Source organism: Giraffa tippelskirchi, chromosome 8, assembly GCF_054371585.1.
Source record: "Giraffa tippelskirchi isolate mGirTip1 chromosome 8, T2T-mGirTip1v1.2.pri, whole genome shotgun sequence".
NCBI lineage: Eukaryota > Metazoa > Chordata > Mammalia > Artiodactyla > Giraffidae > Giraffa > Giraffa tippelskirchi.
Genome location: NC_137282.1, coordinates 83,998,960 through 84,004,878, shown reverse-complemented (window position 1 = coordinate 84,004,878; position 5,919 = coordinate 83,998,960). Strand labels below are relative to the sequence as shown.

General features: G+C 44.7%; 1 long non-coding RNA gene across 1 annotated transcript; it reads right to left on the bottom strand.

The window, feature by feature from the left end:
* Nucleotides 1-284: 284 nt before the first annotated feature.
* On the bottom strand, nucleotides 285-5,001 carry LOC145517020 (uncharacterized). Its single transcript, XR_014061933.1, has 2 exons — nucleotides 3,987-5,001; nucleotides 285-3,228 (listed from the first exon to the last, which is right to left on the bottom strand). It is a non-coding gene; the product is annotated as an uncharacterized LOC145517020 (long non-coding RNA).
* Nucleotides 5,002-5,919: the final 918 nt, after the last annotated feature.

Genomic DNA, 5,919 nt, shown 5'->3' with positions numbered 1-5,919 from the left:
ATATTGGCAAATATTTTGGCATCTAGTTTTCTACAAGCATCCATTGACTTAGATGCCTGGTAGTGTTCAGCAACTCAGTTATTGTAAACAATTAACAAAAATAACAAGAGGAGTCTTGTTACAGACTCCTCTCCTATCTTCTGAAAGTCTGAGCTACATCTGCCATCTCCCTCCTCCATTTGTTCTCTATACTCCCTTCCTGTCTCCTCCCTCCAGACCCTCTCACTATCGCCTTCATCCTTCTCCCTCTCATGCTCTTTATTTTATTTCATTCTTCTTCTCCCTTTTCCTTCTCCCTCTCTCCTACCACTCTTCATTCTCCTTTCTGCCATCTTGCCTTCCCTCTTTCTTCAGCCTTCCATCCTTTTGCGAAATTTCATTCCTCTTTTTCCATCAGCAAAAACCTACATACACAGCTCTTTATCTTCAGTTGCCCTGCAGTTTAAATTACCAGGTTTCCCTGAGGTGTGTCTTCTAATGCCTGCCAACTATTTAGGACTTCAGATCTGGAGATAGGGTGATGCATCATTAAAGAAGAACTGATAAGAATAATCAAATACAAGCTGCCGGTCAACACTTGACAGCTGGCAGAAGAGCTGTCTCATAGAGGATGCAATCAGGGCCGTGCAGAAGCCTGAGGAGGTTATACAATTCCAAACTAGCTTCCTGATCTGTAGGGCAGACAGAAAGACAATAGGCGGGAGAAGCTGGATTTAAACACGGCAAAGTGAAAACACAGCCTCGGATCTGGGAAGAGTTGATGATAGCTAAACTAAGAATTATAAAGTGGGTTTGAAACTTCCTGTGGGAGCCCTGCGTTGGCCTGTCTTCCCACCCCGTGGACTCTGTGCCAGCAAACACATCTCCTTTTCACTTGTCAGCATTCTGTTTCTTGTTAGAGACTGGGATTCCCGGCAGTGGGAGAGAGCAACACTGCTTGATATGCAGGACCTGCACTCCTGTGATAATCTCTGCACGCTTAGGTCCTCATGCTCTGGAGATGCCATCCCAGCCGAGCTGGGTGTGCTGCAGGGGCCACGGGCACCTCTCCCCAGGGACAGCTCCCTCCTGCAACCTCACTACTCTGCCCCCTCCCAGTGTCCTTTTTTTTTGGATCATTTCCCTCCACGTGAGTGTGCCTGGGCCACCACCTCCCTTCAAAAGGGAGAAGAGCCTCCTGGGGTGCTGGAAGTGTTCTCTCTCTCAGTCTGAGTGCTGGTTGTGTAAGGGTATGTGTATGGGAACATGTACCCAGCTGTGCAATGAGATTGTGCACTGCACTGTGTGTCAGCTCTATCCTGAGAGAGAGAGAGAATCTAGAATCCGGTTTGGACTACACTTAGGCTTGTATGACCTCTGGCTCTTGCCAAGCCTATAAACAGGGCTAAATATAGTACTTGTCACAGAGCAGGTTGTGTGGATGAAAAGAAGAAGCATTCAGCATGTGTAAAGGGCTTGGGACAGGATCAGTTCTCAATAATAGATGGCAAATATCATCATTATTGTTGGAGAAAATTATTCTTCCAAAGTGGTAATGAATGTAATGAATGCAAATATTTTGATTTAAAATCCCTCTTCGCATTTTGGAGCATCTGGACTCCATCTTTCAGGGCCTTAACTCAAAGGTGTGACTAATAGTGGGGATTTAGGCACTGAAGCAGGCTAACAGAAGAAAGTCATCCAGCAAGGGGCCTGGGAGGGCTCTTTGAATTCTAGCAGCCGGGCGGCCCCAGCCACCTGGCCGGCCTGTGCAGGCTGGCCTCACCTGTATATCACACCCATTCCAGCCACATGTCTCAAGTCCTAGAGGCAAATTTCTGATGAATTCATTTTTGACCAATAAACTTCACTCATATGCAGAGTGCAAACTCTGGGTCAACGCGCTCTGACACCAAGGCTGAGAAACACAGCTGTGACTAATGGCATTATCTCAGCTCAGCAGTGGAAAGTCAGAGCCTTCTTGATTCTTTTTCCGCCATCATTAAAATCTGTTCTACTCTGCCCAGGAAATGGATGAGACCCTGGTATTTATTACTGACCTCCACTTTGCCTGTAACTACTTAGAAATCCATAGAACTACAGGATGTCTGAGCTCTACAACATCTTAAAGAGTAGGTAAATGAAAACCCCTCACTTTATAGATGAAGTGGGAGGAAAAGTAACTCACACGAGGTTCATTCATCTTCAACAAGTATTTATGCAGCAACTGTGTGCCAGGATTTGTGGTAGACCCTGGATTACATAACCTGGCATGGAAAATTCCTTCCAGCTCTCTTCTGGAGTTCTCCCAAGCCAGACCATGACTTGAGTCGGTACTGCTTGATAGGCATTGATGTCTTTGATAGAACGGTAATCTAGACAGTGTACAGCAGCTGGAGTACTGAGTTATATAATCAAGGAGGAAGCAGGGGCTCTGTCAGCTGGTATTGTAAACCACGTGGGCCTATCGACAGGTAAGACCCGAAGGCCGGTGCCCTGAGCTGGGTGGAGGGACGTGGGCTCCCCTGAAGCCTTCTCATAATATCTTCTGCTGCATGCAGCTCTTTGGGGACATTATCTTTCTTTTCTGACTTCCTGATTTTTAGCCTACTCTACCTAGTCATCCTATTCTGAACTCAGCCACCTACATGTGCTGGAAAGAGAAATAGAATACACAGAGGACTGGCCCTTGTTCTCAAACCCCCTCCACTGTGGGACCCGACAGCTTGTGCTTTGTTGTTGTTCAGTCTTTCAGTCATGTCCACCTCTCTGCTACCCCATGGACTGCAGCAAGCCAGGCTTCCCTATCCTCCACTGTCTCCCAGAGTTTGCTGAAACTCATGTCCACTGAGTTGGTGATGCTATCTATCTCATCCTCTGCCGCCCCCTTCTCCTTCTATTTTCAGTCTTTGCCAGCATAGTTTTTTCCAAGGAGTTGGCTCTTCGCATCAGGTGGCCAAAGTGTTGAAGCTTTGCAGCATGTGCTATGGGACATGAAACCACATTTTGTCACCCTCCAGGCAAGTAACTGAAACTTTTGAAATGGACCAGTCACAAGGCACCAAAGAGTATTGAGGGCTGTGGCAAAGTGGAGATGCACTTCTGCATAAAGGGACAGTCATTCCTCAGTCTGATGGGTTTTTCCATGGGCATCACAGAGCCAGCACTGCCACAGCTTCAGACTTCTTCAAAATAAACAAGAAATTTTGTTTTCTTAAGATCATGTGTCCCAGGTTTTTTTTAATCATTCTGTGGGTTAAAAAACAAACAAACAAACAACATTCGCAAGCTCCTGGGCTGCTTAAACAAAAAAAAGACCTGCTACCTCTAAGGAATGGTCCAGAGATATTCTTTCAAATTCAAGGTCAACAGACATAGAGAATGAGAATGGGCAGAACGATGTTTGGGTATGAGAGTTTGTTACTTCTTGGTTTAGGAAAGACAGTACAGATATTGTGAGAGGGAGCTACAATCACAAGGAAGCTGAATTCCAGCCACATTACTCACCTCTGCCTCTGGGAGTCATTTCAGTAATCTGAGCCTCCTTTTCTCTGCTGGTAATATGGGCTCATGCCATCTTTTCGAGAATTTTTCATTCAGTCAAGAGACTTTGTGCCACTGAAGTAGTCCAACTACTCATTCATTCATTTGAATATTTTTTAAGAACCTACCACTTATGTGTGGAGTCTGAAATATGATACAAATCAATATATCTACAAAACAAACAGACTCACAGACATAGAGAACAGACTTGTGGCTGCCAAGTGAGGGGAGAGGGGAGGGAAGGATTACGAGTTCGGGATTAGCAGATGCAATCTAGTATATATAGCAAGGATAAACAATAAAGTCCTGCCATATAGCACAGGGAGCTATATTAATTATCCTGTGATAAACCATAATGGAAAAAGCTTTATCTGTGTATAACTGAGGCACTTTGCTGCACAGAAGAAATTAACACAACATTGTAAACCAACTATATTTCAAAAAAAAAAAAAAAAAGAACCTACCATGCAAGAGTCACAGTGTAAGAGCTTGCAACAAGTAATGAACAGAGAAAACACTGTCCCTGGCCTCAAAGAGCACACAGTTGAGAGAAGGCAACTTCAGAAGGAGTAACAACGCAGTGTGGCAGATGCTTTCATGGGGTGGAGAGCGTTATTCAAACACCCCGAGATGCAGCCTCATCTTCCTCACCTCTTCCCTACCTTTCTGGGTTCCCATCAAGGATCTCCAGGCTGCTTCCTGAACATGCCAGCCTCTCATGCCAACCTCTTTTCTGTCTTCAGTTCAGTTCAGTTCAGTCGCTCAGTCGTGTCCGACTCTTTGCGACCCCATGAACCGTAGCACGCCAGGCCTCCCTGTCCATCACCAACTGCCGGAGTCTACCAAAACCCATGTCCATTGAGTCGGTGATGCCATCCAACCATCTCTCATCCTCTGTCGTCCCCTTCTCCTCCTGCCCTCGATCTTTCCCATCAAGGTCTTTTCCAATGAGTCAGCTCTTCGCATCAGGTGGCCAAAGTATTGGAGTTTCAGCTTCAACATCAGTCCTTCCAATGAACACCCAGGACTGATCTCCTTTAGGATGAACTGGTTGGATCTCCTTGCAGTCCAAGGGACTCTCAAGAGTCTTCTCCAACACCACAGTTCAAAAGCATCAATTCTTCGGCGCTCAGCTTTCTTTATAGTCCAACTCTCACATCCATACATGACTACTGGAAAAACCATAGCCTTGACTAGACAGACCTTTGTTGACAAAGTAATGTCTCTGCTTAACTTAAAATTTTTTTTCCTTTTCCTTGCTATCTCTTGGAGCTTTCGGGATCTGAGTTCCCAGACAAGGTATGGAACCCATGCCCCCTGCATTGGGAGAGTCTTAACCACTGGGCCACCAGGGAAGTCCCTATCTTAACATCTTGGTCCTTGCTGTTTACTCCGCTTAAAATGATATTTCCCCAGCTATTTTCAGAGCTCCTTCTTTATTTCACTCACACTTCTTCTCCCAGAGATGCCCTCTGCTCAGACGAGTCCTCCGATTGTCCTGTCTAAAATAGCAACCCCACGTGATCTGCTGTAGGTTTTTATAGCACTGGCTGTCACCCAATGTTCTAATCTCCCAGCTCCATGGGAGTCTGGACTTAAATCTATTTTATTCACTGATTTCTCCCCTGTGCCTGGAACAGAACTTAGATCCTGGTTATTATTCATCAAGCCTTTGTTGAGTGAGTGAATGAGGGAAATATCCATACATGGGGGATTCTAATTGAGATTCAGGGAAAGCTTCCTGGCAGAGGCAATGTTTAAACCAGTAAGTTGGTCAGATTAAAAAGTTCTTCAGGTAAAGATGGATGCACAGTTATCTTGGGTAAAAGACTGAGCATATGGGAAGTCCTGGAGATTAATAAGAGTTTATCACAATAATGAAAGAAGTTTGAGTGAGACTGTGTGATAAAGCGTGGAAAGGGAGGCTATAATAGAGAAAGCTGTGGGTGGAGAGGCAGGCAGGAGCTAGGGGTAGAGGACTCTGAAGACCTGATGTGGAGTCGGACTTTATCCCACCAGCATAGGAATGCAAGTGGTACAGCCCCTTTGAAAAATAGCTTCACAGTTACTTATGAAGATAAATATACATTTACCATACAATCCAGAAACACCACATCCACATGAAATGAAAACTTATTTTCACACAGAAGACTCTATGTGAGTTTTTATAACAGTTTTATTCGTAATTACTCAAAAGAACTGTTCTATATTTTGAATGCTGTAGTGGTTATACCACTCTGTGTTTGTGAAAATCTCCATAATCATATACTCCATGGAGTGATTTTTACTGCATAGAAATTTCTCTTTGATGAAAAGAACTGTGGGGAAACATTAGAGGGTTCTTGGTAAAAGAAGAACACTGTCAGATTTGTGTTTTCAAAGGCTTGCTGTGGCTGG